Genomic DNA, 15,839 nt, shown 5'->3' on the forward strand with positions numbered 1-15,839 from the left:
ATACGCATTATTATTATTATTATTATTATTATTATTATTATTATTATTATTATTATTATTATTATTATTATTATTATTATTATTATTATTATTTTCAACCTCTCGTCATTCTGCTATCAATCTAGCAACGAAAGGCGTTCACAACTTAGCAAACGTGAAGCGAGTGACAAGTTACAGACCGAGTGCTAATGTAATACAATGTCACGAATTGTGTAAGCAAGCTAAAAAAGGCCTGAAACAATTCGTTTCCGATTTTTGCAGTCGTTTTTACGTCTGTAAGCTGACATGTTTAATATTAGTTTCTTTCTTTCTTTTTCATTTGTTAGTTACTTCAACGCTAACTGTAACCTCTATCATGCGTCTTCCTCGATCAAAAAACGTACCAATTTTATTTCCTGCAGTGTTTTCGCGTCACTGCTTTCGAAATGGGGAGGGGGAGAGCACATCTGCACATTTCACGCTTGCGTCTGCTCAATGCTTCAACATCGTGCGAATTTGTGACCAGGCTTGGCCGTAGGTTTTTTACCATCATGTGTGGTTGGCAACACTTATCGGATGCAGTGGAAGGGGCGGAGCTACCAACACCTGTGCTCACCTGTTCTTATCTCCGCTCGTTGTCACTCACGCTTCGGCTCCGGGAGCCAATTCATGGGCAGGCCTGACTTAAATATTAGTACAATGAATTACTTATCTTAACATCTTTCTGCAGTAATCGTTGCTTGCTGCTAGCTAAACCACATGTTGCTTGCTAACCATCATACTTTGTCTTCGATCACACATAAACTGAGTAGCACTCTAAAACACTGTTAAGAACATGTGAATCTTGTATATTAATGAACATGAGTGTTTCTCTAAAACCTATGAATAAATATGCTTTTCTGAAACTATTAATGAATATGCTTGCCTAGTTGCACTTCGCAGCACATTGTCAAATGCACAGACACAACTTGAATAGAACACTGAAGGCACTGTTGCCAGCCAATGCCAACACGACTCACTAAAACTCACCAGAAAAATCACTAAAAGAATCACAAAGAATTCACTAAACCACTAAACTATATACAAAAAATGAAACTAATATGAATAAAAATAATGCACATATGCAAGCTTATCCAGTGACTAGCAAAAGATACTTACGTAATAGAGTATACAATAGGAACATCTGTCGCAGCCAATAAATGGCCTCTGTCATTCTGGTAATTGACACACATAAACACTGGATGATTATTTTGATCACTACAGGGACCGTACAAGTAAAGAACGCGTGTGAACAATATTCTACTACTTGTGGACAAGGGCGTCCATCAAGGGGGGCAAGGCGAGGTGCTTGCCCCCCTCCCTAGAAGAAATTCTACTTCAGAATATCGAAAACCCAATAGAATTTTTACATTAGTTACAGCAAAATTTGAAACTATATTTGAAACGTCGCTTATACTTGCCCCCCTTGGAAACTACAACATGGGCGCCCTTGCTTGTGGGGTTGCTATATTGAAATTAAAAAGAAAAAGTCAAAGCTATTGAAGAGGCTTAATCACTGCGAAACTAAAATACTGCTAATTTTACAGTACTTATGTGATAATTTCAAATAGATAAAAGAATAATCCAAATATGGAACAAGAGAGCGCTAGACAATATTATTTTGTATAAGATACCGTTATCACAAAGTCACCTAGTAGCTTTCTGTTTGCAGTCATTTATAAACGCGAAAACATGTGGATTTTCTAAGTGGCTGGAAATCAAAAGCAGATAAGTGAATCCTGATAACGGTATCTCATGTAAAATAATAATGTCTAGCGAGCTCTTGTTCCACTTTTCGATTATCTTTTATCTACTTGAAGATATTAAATAATTACTGCAAAATTAACGGTATTTTAATTTCGCCGTGATAGAGCCTCTGAAATACTTTTTAAGTAAAAACAGACATCTCTTTCAGTTTGAAACGTTTATTAGAATGAGTGTACGGTATTCGTGCGCTGGATGGCTAAGTAGAACATAAGTCAAAACCATATTTCCGACTTCTCCCCATACGGTATTTCATAATTTATTTATTACATGCAGTTGTTCACCCACACATTATGGCATTTTCATGTTTTCAAACAGCAAAAGAATGGGACAGAAAATTGGGAAAATGCGGAATAGAATTGGGGAAAGCAGTCAGTGAGGAACGGGAACGGCACAGACCATACATACACATTGGTAGCGGCTGAAACTAATGGCCGGAATTTGGTTTCGCCTGCGTAGTGACGCATGCATACGCACTTTCGAACCACTGAAACTACTTCCCTCCATCTCCTCAAACACACACACACACACAGAAACGCATATGAGTTTTAAATTTTAGAGAGAGAAGAGAGGGAGAGGTGAAGTTGCGAAAGTACCAGCGTGACTTATATAACCAACATTTAACAGTACATGCTTATGCTTTATCCCGCACAAATGTATTCGCTTCTTGTCTGTGTTTTTTTTTTTCTTGAACGCAGCCATTTTTTTTCGCGAAAGGATTCCCGCGAAAAGTGCGAAAATGGGAGGGAAAAGGGAGGAAGCAAAATCAGGAGGAAACCCAATGAAAGAAGAACGCAGAATAGAGAAAGGAAGAGAGACAGAGGGGGAAAAAAGTCATGTCACATATATCTCCATAAGAGTGAGAGCATTATCATATCTTGTATATAAATCATTCGGAGTTCTGCCGGGGTAGTTTTAATTCAGGTCCCTGTAGCTGGAATCCCGCTGCTTCGGAGATAAACCCAAAAGCAGGGCGACACACACCAAGGCTGCCAACACGCGGTGGCTGTATAATGTTTCCATTAGACCTAATTCTTCAGGGTTTTTCATTTCTCGCTGTTCTCTAGGTTCTTTTTTTTTTTCCTTTTCTTTCTTACTTTCTACGAATTTCGCTTCGAGTCAGCAGCAACGTTGGAAATGGCCAGACTTTCCATCTCGTATATACACCACAAAATTTTAGCCCTCAAGTCTACCAAGAAAAGTATTGCCATTCTTTAAAGTTCAAGTTGGCACTGAAAAGAAACATTTTATCGGAGATAACAGTAAACAGGGTGTATTTAGCGAGTACGGTGGGCGGCAGAAATGTTCAGTTTTCACGAACTTCGATCGATCTCACGGTTCGCTGACTTCACTGAAACGGCGCTTCAAGAATTACCTTTAGCAAACATCGGAAATACAGTTCGTCCAGTAAGGGGTAGGTCCAATTTAGTGAGTTAAAACATAGACTTGAATGAACTAATGTTGGCCCACAAGACTCGTGTAATTGCGTGAATTGTCAAGCTTCTTGTATCGTCCCAAATTTGAACAATATGTGGTTCTCGTCTCGCTTTCGAGATGAGATTCGAGACGAGACGAGAAGCATTTGTAATCTGCACACATGAGTTTGTGACACCAATCGAGGTCGAGAAAGTCCTTCTGTAACCCAACATGCCATGTAGATCATGTAGTTAGAATGGAAGAAAGTAGAAACGCTTTCTAAGTTTTAACTGGAAACTTAATGGGAAAAAGACCATTAGGAAGACCTAGACGCAGATGTGAGGACTATATTAAGAAGAATTCCGTTCCGTAAAACTAGAAATACCAAGTAGAAACTGCATCTAGTTAGTAAGGATAGAAGTCAGTGAAATCTCCGAGTTCCATAGACAATAGAGTTAGTTAGACAACACTTTAAATAATACTAAGTCTTACTTAGTTTAGACTTATTACAAACCCTAACTTCAGTACACTCAAAGCTCTAAAAGTGTTCCAGTGGGTTAATGAAGTCCATTACTCAAAACTCTAGAAATGCTCTAGTGCGTTAATGAAGTCCATTACTCAAAGTTCAAGAAATGTTGTAGTTGGTTAATGAAGTCCATTACTCGAAGTTCAAGAAATCTTCTAGTGATTATAAAATTCCATTACTTAAAGCTCTAGAAATGTTCTAGTGAGTTAATGAAGTACATTATTAAAGCTCTAAAATGTTCTAGTGGGTAATGAAGCCCAATACCCAAAGTTCAAGAAATTTTCTAATGGGTTAATGAAGTCCATTACTCAAAGCTCAAGAAATGTTCTAGTTGGTTAACGAAGTCTATTACCCACAGATTCAGAAATGTCCTAAATAAAATTTTATAAAGTTTTCTTGTTTCGTTTTGTAAATTTTGTAGAAGTCTCGTCTTGTTTTGAAAATTGTACAAAATCTACAAAATTTATGCTCTGATCGTTTTCTTAACTTCGTCTTGAAATTATCAGAATCCTCTCACGTGACGAGAGCTTCTCGAGCGACTTGCATAACAACATTTAAATCACATTTATTATTGTACTATATTGTGTAATGCATAGTGTATCCATAAACGTTAATAAATGCTCTTCATTTTGTTCGTGTAATCACTTTCTCAATTCAGTTTTTTTTTTTTTTTACATATGCTAGCTAAATCTGCGTTTTCTAAACAGCGCATCGTCCACATATGAGTATGAATATCCTTGTCACTTTTCACAACACCTGTACACGTCCCTGTACAGACACAAGTAAAAGACATGTTGATAAAAGTCGATAAGAGGAACCATAAAGAAGAGATTTTTTTTCGATTATTTTTTCAACATCTCGCACCGTTTGCATGATTTGAGCCTACTTCCGGTTGAAGTTTCTAATTCATGTATGATCAGTATTTTCTTTCTTCTTGCATGCAATATGTAATAAGGAAATATATTACACACACAATTAATTATTTCAGTGATATATGTATGGTGTTCATTGGGCAAAAGACTCCAAACAATAAAGATTCATCTTAGACTGGAGAAATGGTTATCCTTCGTTTCTCATTATCATTTGCCATGAAACAAATGCCTGAGAGATATATAATCCATGTATACAACTATGTGGTGTTGGAATGTATAACTCGTAGGATATGATGTTTATTTTTTTAATTTCAAAAATTCCAGTGTACCCCTAAAAATGTAATAAAGGAATAACGGCCGTGTTTTCTAAATATTCGATGAGAACTGGAATACTCCGTATCTACTTAAAATTTGGAATCGACCAGCGAAAAATGGCACGTTTCTAACACTTGTGGTTTTCGAGATCTCATTGTCAAAATGATTGGAGACAAACATATAAACTTTTCTTGAGCACAAACCTAGCATCTTAATATATAGATTTATGGCTTCCATATGATAACTAATTTTCGTTATTTGATAGCCGGAAAGTTGCAGTTCCTTTGGTATCTTCATGATCAAAAGTACTGATTAGCTTGGCATTAGGTATGTAAAAAAAAGTCATATATATATATATATATATATATATATATATATATATATATATATATATATATATATATCCCATAGGATTTTAGAGGACACAGTTAGTGTGTCAATAACAGAAAAAGGTTAAAAGGTGTTAAGTTTGGGTAATACAAGTAATTCTCCAAAGTACAAAAAAAAAAAATGTAACTTAAAAACTCGTCTTAAGGGTCTTCACTAGAGCGAACTTAAACTACCGCTAATTTTAGAGTTTTTCTTTAATATCTTCAAAACAAATAAAAATATTTGAAAAACAGAAACGTAGTGAACTAGACAATACGATTTTGCATGTGATACCGTTATCACAACTTATCTATCTGCTTTCGATTTGCAACTGTAGATAGATTTAACATTTTTTGCGGGTTCTGTAAATAGCGGCATACCAAAAGCAGATAGGTGAACTGTGGTAAAGGTATCACATGCAAAATCATATTGTCTAGTTCACTACGTTTCTGCTTTTCGAATATTTTTATTTGTTTTGAAGATATTACAGAAAAACTCTAAAATTAGCGGTAGTTTAAGTTCGCGGTAGTGAAGACCCTTAATGCAGTGTTTTAAACACGTCTCTACAATCAAACGGCGGCTTCTTTGTTCTGTGTCTCATCCGGTCCACACACTCAAATACACACACTGACACTCACACGATCTATTGTGTTTGCAGCTAGTGCTGTGCTGTAAAAGCCATGACATCACTTCCTGGCAGATAAATCTCGCATGCTTCTTCTTTTATGTGCTAATGACTGCTCTGGCCAAGGTTCCTAGAAAAAGCTCTGTTCTGCTCAGGCGATAAGGCTTTTTACACCTCATTACACGGCGTCGTATCCTCATATTCATGGCTTTTCTACTTGCATTACGGGCAGTTATTGACACAAAAGAAGCATGCACAGAAAATACTACTTACTCTTTTATACGCTTTAAGATGGAAGCTTAACAGGAGGAAGGGGGAGGGAGAACACGATGTTGTAGGCCTTCTGAGTAAATAACATAGTCTTCAAAAATAAATGGATCTTTTCAAGAAAAACTTTGTATCAATGAACCGTAGAATCTAGCTTCACAATAGGACGATTCTGGAATTGAAAAAATGAAATGATATCTTTAAATTTTACGTCCAACGGTTATGCCGCGTAGGCCAAAGGAGACAGTGATGATTTATTTATTAATTTTACTTATTTAACAATCACCAGATACAGCTCAGAGGCCATTTTACACTGGATATCTAACAACATCAATAACAATGGAGAGGATTTTGTCAGGTATCGGCCAGGGCCTGTTTAGTAGGTACCATTCCGGTATTTGCCTGGTAGGACTGAGGAAAACCCCAGTCAGGATAATCGGTAGCCGGAATCGAACCCACGACCTCCCAATGCGAAGCCAACGCTCTACCATTTGAGCTACTTCGCTCGGTGATGAGAAATGAATGAAATGTCGATGTTCGCAGGTGGTGGGTGAAAAAGCGACAAAACTTGTTTGGTTACCTTTATAAAATGAAAGTTGCGAAATGCATGCTGTGATGTATACTTAGATATATTTTTCTCGGGTTATTGTTAAGTTTTGAGGTTTGAACGATCCAGAATACGCCACTGAATACAATCTCTTCCGTTGCATATACAAGAGCAAGATTCCTCTTTTCTTGTTTTCTTTCTTTCCTTAATCAATGTACGGCGAAGAAACGGGGATAATTTAAAAAATAGTGATGAGGGAAGCGAAAGAATAATAAAAAAAATCCCTTAGCATATTAAAACATTTTGCTAACCAGGAACGGCATTCTTGGTAAGTAGCAAGGAAGAAAAACCGTCCGCTTCCTCTTCTTCTCGTGGGGATGAGGATGAGGTGAAGTTGAGGGTTTGGGTGATAGGGGATTTGCTCAACAAATCACTCTTTCCTGACAACCAATTAACGTAGACGGTTGAGAGGAGAGGAGGAGAAAGGCAGGAATATGTCTCCACATTTCTTTCCCTATTTTTCTTGCATATTTCTTCCCAAAAATCTTATATGTTTTTCCTCTTCCGGTGCTACTGAAACTTTCTCTACTATTTTATAAGGGAGGTGAGTTTGATGAATTCGGTGGTCTCAAGAGGTGGTCTTATCAACCAAGCATCACTGAAACTTATCATAATTCGGTTTGACCATCTTTGTTTGTTGGGCCAGCCTATTGGAGTTGACTACCTTTGTCTCTTTGGGTCAGTCTATTTGAGTTGTTCCTCTTCATCTCTTTAGGTGTCTATTTAGGTTGACCAGCTTTGTCTCCTTGAATTAGTCTTTTTGGGTTGATCATCTTTGTCTCTTTGGGTCAGTCTATTTGAGTTGACAATCTTTGTCTCTTTGGATCAGTCTATTTGGGTTAATCTTCTTTGTTTCTTTGGGTCATTCTATTTGGGTTGACCATCTTTGTCTCTTTGCGTAATTTTATTTGGGTTGATCATCTTTGTCTCTTTGGGTCATTCTATTTGAGTTGACGATCTTTGTCTCTTTGGATCAGTCTATTTGGGTTAACCTTCTTTGTCTCTTTGGGTTGATAATATTTGTCTCTTTGGATCAGTCTATTTCGGTTGACTATCTTTGTCTCTTTAGGTCAGTCTATTTGAGTTGACAATCTTTGTCTCCTTGGCTCAGTCTATTTGAATAGACCATCTTGGTCTGTTTGGGCTAGTCTATTTGGGTTGACCATCTTTGTCCCTTTGGATCAGTATATTTGAGTTGAGCATCTTTGTCTACTTGGGTCAGCCTATTTAGGTTGGCCATCTTTGTTTCTTTGGGTCAGTCTATTTGGGTTGTTTATCTTAGTCTACTTGAGTTGACCATCTTTGTCTCTTTATTTGACTCAGTCTTTTTGCGTTAGCCAATTTTGTCCCTTTGGGTCAATCTTTTTGCGTTAACCATTTTTGTCTCTTTAGGTTAATCTTTTTGCGTTAACTAATTTTGTCTCTTTGAATTGGCAATCGTTTGTCTCTTTGGGTCAGTTTTTTTTTTGCATTAAACAATTTTATCTCTTTGGATTAATAATCTTGGTCTCTTTGGATTGACAATTTTTGTTTCATTGAGCAAATCTTTTTGTGTTAACCAATTTTGTCTTTTAGATTTACAATCTTTCTCTCTTTAGGTCAACCTTTTTGGTTTAACCAATTTCGTCTCTTTGAATTCACAATCTTTGTATCTTTGAGTTAATCCTTTTGCACTAACCAATTTTGTCTCTTTCGATTTACAATATTTGTCTCTTTGAGTCAATCCTTTTGCATTAACCAATTTTGTCTCTTTGGATTCACAATCTTTTGTCTGTTTGGGTCAATCTTTTTACGTTAACCAACTTTGTCTCTTTGGATCACAATCTTTGTCTCTTCGCGTCAGTCCTTTTTCCATTAACTAATTTTTTCTCTTTGGTTCAGTCTTTCTGCATTAACCAATTTTGTCCCTTTAAATTAACAAACTTTGTCTGTTTGGGTCAATCTTTTTACGTTAACCAACTTTGTCTCTTTGCATTCACAATCTTTGCCTCTCTGGGTCAATCCTTTTGCATTAACCAATTGTGTCTCTTTGGGTCAGCCCTTTTGCATTAACCAATTTTGTCTCTTTGGAAATACAATCTTTTGTCCCTTTGGAACAATCTTTTTGCGTTAACTAATTTTGTCTCTTTAGATTCACAGTTTTTGTTTCTTTGGGTTGATCTTTTTGAGTTAACCAACTTTATATCTTTGGATTGACACCTTTATTTTTCTCTTTGGATGTCTTTTTGCATTAGCCATTTTTTTCTCGTTGGACTGACAATCTTAGTCTCTTTGGATCAGTCTATTTGGATTAACACTATTCGTATTTTGGGGTGAGTCTATTTGCATTAACCATCTTTGTCCCTTTGGGTCAGTGTGTTTGGATTGACTATCTTTGTCTCTTCCGGTTGATCTTTCTCCCGTTTTCCCACTTATATGAAGTCAACATTTCTGCTGAGTCTTCTCCATAAAATCCTGTCCCAGACTTTTTTCCTTGTAAGACCTTTCTTCCTGAAGTATTTCTTAACCCCGTCCATCCATTTCCTGCTTTATCATCCTCTATTTCTCTTCCCATTATTCGTAAAATTCTATCTACTATTTTACAAGAGAGGTGATTTGATGAGTTCAGTGATCTCAAGAGATGATCATTTCTACAAAATATCTCCTATTCTCATCCTCGTCCAATGTCAATTTTTCAATAAGTGAAATTTCCCTGATCTTACATCTCTTAATGCTTACTTCTGCGGATGTTGAAGGAAGGCGTCTTCAACTCTGAAGATGGACTGAGTCAATTTTATCCACTGAGTTGATTTTCCAACGCCTTAGCTGTGCTGGAATAACGATTCTCGTAAGGTCAACAAAGTTAAGCACTGTCGGTCCAGTCTAAGAAAAGATGAGTGAGACGTGCTTCGATTCCTGGTTGAAAGAGTTCATGTGGTAAGAACTTCACGTTAAGCTATAGGTCCATATCTCATGAAGTATCCGTGCTAAACGGGGAGAAATAAACAACCAATCAACCTAGAAATCCATACATTCCATAAACGTTCCGTGCTAGTATCCTATTATGACCACTCCAACTAGTGTGATTTCTTCTATTACTTCATACTTTTAATTAACCTAAGACAAACTTCCTTTTGTCGGAGACGGACTTTTCCAGAGGCCTAATCACTGTGAAGTTAAAATACAGCTAATTTTAAAATAATTATATGATATCTTCAAATAGATAAACAAAAAGCTAATCGAAATATGGAACAATACCGCGCTAGACAATATTATTTTACATGAGGTACCATTCTTACAAGTCATCTAGTAGCTTTCCGTTTGCAGCCATTTAGAATTGCGAAAATAAATGCCGATTTTATAAATGGCTGGAAACCGATAGCACATAAGTGAATCGTGATAACGGTATCTCATGTAAAATAACGTCTAATGTCTAGCAAGCTCTTGTTCCACTTTTCAATTATATGTTATCTATTTGAAGATATCATATAATTACTGTAAAATTAGAGGTATTTTAATTTCACCGTGATGAGGCCTCTTAAGGATCCGTCAGTGTTACAGATCAAACGCAGGTCTTCCACATAAGAAAGTGAGACTAGTAAGCACTTTGCTACAAAGGTTTTCCACTACCGAGAGGTCCATAGCTCGGTTGGCCAGGAGGGTTCAGCCCTCAACCTCGACCACCTTCATCCCCCCTGAACTTTTAGTAGTTTGTTGATATGTATGTATGTATGAATATGAGGTGAACTCAAGTTAGCACCCCCTGTCTCAAGAGTTCTGGTTAACGGCCTGCCCTTTAAACAAAGGAAAATGAAGCGAGGAAAAAAAAATACAAAGTGGGTTTCTCAGAATACGGAAGATGATGCACGCAAGAAACTAAATTGCAAACATGGACGGCACCCTTCTTTTTTTAAAAAAAAAAAAAAAAAAGTTAAAGAAATAGAGAAAACGTCATGTAAAAAGAAAAATAGAAACCAAGAAGAAAGAAAAGAAACTAAAGAAAACATTTTCTCCATATGTTGCTTTCCAAGTGAACTTCAATTTTCCGTCTTTTTTTCTTTGTTTTTTCCACAAAGCCTAGGTTGGAAGAAACGTTTTAGAGAGGGGAAAAAAGAGACAGAGAGAAAGAACCATGCATGGCACAGATGAAACTAACGAGAAACCACATCAAGAGCCGGAAGAAACAATTATTTTAGCAGGAAATAGAGATGGTGTTACGTCCTAAATACGTACTGTATAAACCTTTCAGGTGTCTTCTCTATATACCTATGATAACTGCAAACCCTTGTTTTCCTTATGATTCCTCACAAACAAATGCTTTGCTAAATATTTTATTTTACGCTTTCGATGGGTAATCGTCATCAATTTAGTGCTAATTGTATTAATTGTAACAAAAGCACTTCAGATATACAGGTTGGACGAAAAGTAGATACACAATGACATTTTAGTATGACAAGTATGACATTTTAGTTTATTAAGATAGTTAGTTTATTTGCTTCTGATTGTTCCAACGTTAAGGTATGAATGAAAAGAGATTAAAAAGAAACAATAAACGAACTGTAAGTCACTGTTTGTATGGATAACGTGGTGGACAAACCGTGCTTGGGTTTTCTCGGGTCTCCCGTTTCCTCCCACTTTCTTCATTGCACTATTTCACTCATTTCTCATTATCTCCGTCTCCTTTAGCCTAACCGGCATAACCGTGGGACGTTAAACTTAAAGATTTCATTTCATTTTTTGTATGGATAACAATAAGTAAATTATTTAAATTGCCATGAGCTTGTCAGTACGGAACTGTTTAACTACTTTTGGGCCACCCTGTATACTTTAGATCGCGTAATGTTTCCTACTCTTTTGAAATGGCCTCTTTCAAACTAGCGATTTGAAGGTTGATTAGTACTTCTTATACCCTTTGTCAGTAACAAGACTTATAGGTCGTAAGTTTACAAGAGTGGTTCCCTACCTTTTCAGACTGACGACACAGTTTAGTGAACACTCACACTTGTTTTATATAATATTATTTATACTATAAATGAAAATGAAAATAAAATCTTTCAGTTTAACGTCCCACGATTATGTTCTTCAGGCTAAGGGAGACAATGATTAAGGCAAGTGAATGATAAAAGAATTGGTGGAATGAGAAAGTGGGAGGAAACGGGAGTACCCCGGAGAAAACCCACGAACACGATGTTGTCAACCACAAACTTACTTGGTCGGAGATCGAACGTGGGACCCAACGCACCAGAGGTAAGCACCCTACCACTGAGACACCGTGCCCTTGTAAACAAGTAGCATCACATCTCATAGTCACTCTGCTCAAACTAGTCCTTAGACAGAATACTAAGACAGGCAGTGATACCATTTTGGGGGATAACTTCAGTTTCATATATATATACAAGGGCGGATCCAAGGGGGGGCTATAGCACCCCCTTGACCCTCAGGTATACACTGGATAAAATGGACTTCAATCCTGTTTTACACTGGTTAAAACGGCAAACTATGGTTTAGCCCCTCCCTTGATGATATTCTGGATCCGCCACTGTATATATATATATATAGTAACAAAGATCTCAAAGCTTCAGGTGGGTTGAAGGTAGTCGCTTGGGGAACTACACCTCCGTGGTCACCTTCTACCTTCACGATTGTGCTCAAAGGAAACATTACAGTCAGATGCGCATTCAGAAATTTTTCATTGGAAGGGTTTGAGTTGTTTTAGTTTAGCGTCCCTTTCAGCAGCGAGGCTATATGAGACGTGGACTACTGATTAACGTGGAATCCGAACCACATGAGCTCCCGCCGGGAATCGAACCCGGGTCTCCCACGCCAAAGGCGCGTACACATTCATTGCAAGGGGTCAAGAGTTTTTAAGGGGGGTCCAATACCACAAGCCACTACGTCTATGTAGTATTGAATGGATATTATTCTGCACTCGAAAAGATAAGTAATTGTGAAGTACTACCGTACCACGCTACCCATATTTTCATAAAAATATGATAGAACTAGATTGTTTTTATAAGAGAAAGAGTAGAGATGAAATCCAAGATCAAATTTTCATGTTACATCAATCATTTTCCTGTTGAACAAATATAGTTTTATTGAGAAAGTGTGTAACTATACACAGTGGCGTATTTACGATTTTTTGAGGGGGGGATTTGCTAACTTTATTCTTGCAAATGTGAATATTCTGCAAGATATTTCATTTACTTTGAAATAGTAAATAAAAATTTCGGGTGGACTTAAGCCCAGAAGCCTCCCTTAAATACGCCACCGACTGTACATTGTGTTAGGAAGCTTTGAGGATTCCGGACCCGGTGGACCTCCCCGTAACTGCGCCCCTGATTAAGTCCAACTACGTAATGATACCCGAGCAAACCTCAAGCAGAGTGAGAAAAACAACTCAACCCCATCTGTTTCAAATATAAACAACTGTATATAATGTAACAAGTCAACACAGCATAAATCTTGAAAGAATAAACCAAAGCGGCTAATAAAAGAAAAAGCATGTATAAAATTAATATGAGAAACATATGTGGTACTGTCATAAGTTTTATTTCTCTCTCTCTTTCTCTCTCTCTCTCTCTCTCTTTCTCTGAGTTGACACAAAACAACAACAATAAAAATCAGAGGTATCCAAAAGAGGTATTCTGTAGTTCCTGTACAAGAATTTCACACATCGTTGCCGGAAACATCTTGCGGACAGACAGACTCACGAAAAAGGGGCTGATAAGATTGATGATTGCGTCTAATGACAAGGGGCGGAAAGACGCACTAAATGTGTTTGTTGTATGTGTGTTTTAAGTGTGTGCGAGAGAAGGCTATGTGCATCGGTGTTAGTTAAACCAGAAGAAGAGAACACACAAAGGAACAAGAAACAGAAAAGAAAGAAAGAAAAAATAAAACAAAAGCATAAAAGATGTAGATGTCGTTAGTTACGGGGTAAACCGTAACACGACGTGGATACTTTAGCAGATGCTTCTGCAATGCAACGCTCCGCCTCATTTACAGGATTCGTTTCGTATTTCTTTTTCTTTCCGGTAGTTTTTCCCTGCCTTTTCTTTTGAGACTATCCGCAGAGTTAAAAGAAAGGAAGAATGAATGAACGTATGCGCGTCGACGAAGAAACTATTTCACGGGTGTTACCTACGTAAATTGAAAAAAACTTTTCAACTCAGTTCTACCGCGTTTAATTGGACAATTTACGCATAGACAACACAGTATCTAAGAACCATTTCCCTGCCTCTTCCATGATAGATTTATGTTTTGTAGTTTTATATTTTGCAGTACCTACTTCTACAAGAATCGAAACCCAATTCTCCTCTGTTAACAACTAAAACGTCAACCATTTTAGCCATTAATGAGTTATTTCTTCTTTGTTTAATTTTTGTGAAGAAGGCTCTTGCAGAGTGCCGAAAGATGAACAATATAAGGAAATAAAAAAAATATTGTTTACAGTTGAGTTAAGTTGATTTTAGTTTAGCGTCCCTTTCAACAGCGAGGCTATATGAGACGTGGACCTACTGATTAACGTAGAATCCGAACCACATGAGCTCCCGCCGGGAATCGAACCCGGGTCTCCCACGCCAAAGGCGGGTACGCTAACCGCTTAGCCACGGAGGAGCTCATATTGTTTACAGCAGCGTTTTCTGCTCACACTAAGGTGCGCGGAGCACAAATACTCCTCGAGGTCTATCTTTGTAGTCCTCTTAAGATTGAATTAGTTAAACAAAAAAAAAAAAATGAAATTAATTGCATGTTTAGATACTTTATTTGAGTATCTCAAACAGATTATGATAACACAACTAATAAATTATATAGTGCGTTCAAAAAGTCACTCCTCAGTGGATGTAGATACTTGTTACTGGGAGACACAGATTGAAACATTAACTTTTCTCCTTACATATGCGTATGTTATGTTACAAAAATGTCCGATACAGACAGGAACAAAGGTAGACTATCTTGCAGCTCAATGGAGACGTATACTTCAAAGAAAAGACGGTTCGCCTTACATTGCAACCAGTTGTTTTACACGATGTTTCGGTCAGAGTTCTATTGAGTATCAGTAATGAAGGTGTGTCTCCTACAATATTAGCCATGGAGCAACAAGTGTCTTTTGGTTGCATACGTTATTTCGTGCAAGTAATACGTATACAGAACATCTGAAACACTATTTATTGAAAAGTGTTTCAACAGTATTCCTTGAACAGTATCAGGATGGAGCTAAAACTATTATAGTAACGAGGAACGTTATCACATATAAGGTCCAAACGACTTAACTATTCCAGTGTCCTCAAAAGATGTGCAGAAGGATTGATCTGTGCCTTCAAGCTAAGATAAACTAATTTCTCTATTTATTGTAGTAGAATACTTCTGTGTGTCTCTTTACTATAATCATCTGTGGAGCAACATTTTGAACGCACTGTAAAATTTAAAAAGTACTGTACAGTGCAGTAAAAATTATACTAATTCTAATAGCTTAACCCTTTAATCCGCAAACTAAAATAAACAGTATTTATCCTAGCAGCAGAGACAACTTGCAAACCCTTGCTGTAAGCTTGAATTGCAAGTCGGCCAAGCTTGCATCCAGCGTGATTGGAAAATGCCGCAAGCTGGGTTCCAGTAACGAAGTTACATGGGGGCAGACTTACATTCAGTGTTCCATTCAAGCTTGACGCAAGCGTTTTACAAGTCAGGTCAAGTCAATAGCCAATGAACGGCCAGTGATGATATAATGCTCTGTGAAAGGTCTAAAGCATTGCTTGCAAGTACAACAAAAGGCAGATTGTATGAAAGCATGCGTTTCAAGTGCAAGCGTAGAAAGCCAAAGGCCAAGCACGCGCCAACTGACCGAAACCTTTCTTCCTACTAAACTGTGTTATTACGAAACCTTCTAATTTTCAAATGAAATATAATAAAATGAACGGTAAGCAATAATTTAACAACTATTACTTTTTACTGCTTTTAAGAAATCTGTATGGACAGGATTACCTTTTGCTGATAAAACGAAGTGTTTTTCGTTTGTAAATATCTTCTTTCTGTGTTGTATCAACTATAACTACAAATAGTCGTGTCCATGCAGACTCC

This window comes from Thermobia domestica, chromosome 16 (genome assembly GCF_964235325.1).
Source record: "Thermobia domestica chromosome 16, izTheDome1.hap1.1, whole genome shotgun sequence".
In the NCBI taxonomy this organism is placed as follows: domain Eukaryota; kingdom Metazoa; phylum Arthropoda; class Insecta; order Zygentoma; family Lepismatidae; genus Thermobia; species Thermobia domestica.